We start from the raw sequence: 404 nt of genomic DNA on the forward strand, positions 1-404 counted from the left end.
GGTCAGCAGCCTGCCCTGTGCCCAGAGCAACCACCCCTGCAGGTCAGCGCCTGGGGGATTTTGGGGGGTTTTGGGGGGTTTGGGAGGGGGTCACATCCCCCCCTCACAACGGGGGTGACACGTGGCTCTCGCAGGGCCAAAGAGAAGGAGAAGATGGGGCTCCTCATCGTCATCCTCAGCTTCATCTTCATGAAGGGCAACGTGGTCAAAGACAGTGAGTCGCCCCCAGAACCACCCCCCTGTGCCCCCTTCCCTTTTGGGAACCCCCCCTCACCCACTGACCCCCCCCCTTTTCCAGGTGCTCTGTGGGAATTCCTGCGCTGGCTCCGGGTGCACCCAGGGTAGGATATGGAGGGGTGGGGGGCACACACAGGGAATGGGGGGCACGGGGCTTGTCCCCCCCC

At 64.6% G+C, this 404-nt stretch overlaps 1 long non-coding RNA gene across 1 annotated transcript; it reads left to right on the forward strand.

Moving 5' to 3' along the window:
* On the forward strand, positions 1-404 carry LOC113979130. The gene is made up of 3 exons (XR_003537727.1): positions 1-42; positions 135-214; positions 299-404. It is a non-coding gene; the product is annotated as an uncharacterized LOC113979130 (long non-coding RNA).

This window comes from Neopelma chrysocephalum, unplaced genomic scaffold, assembly GCF_003984885.1.
Source record: "Neopelma chrysocephalum unplaced genomic scaffold, ASM398488v2 Primary Assembly neopelma1_25588, whole genome shotgun sequence".
Classification (NCBI taxonomy): domain Eukaryota; kingdom Metazoa; phylum Chordata; class Aves; order Passeriformes; family Pipridae; genus Neopelma; species Neopelma chrysocephalum.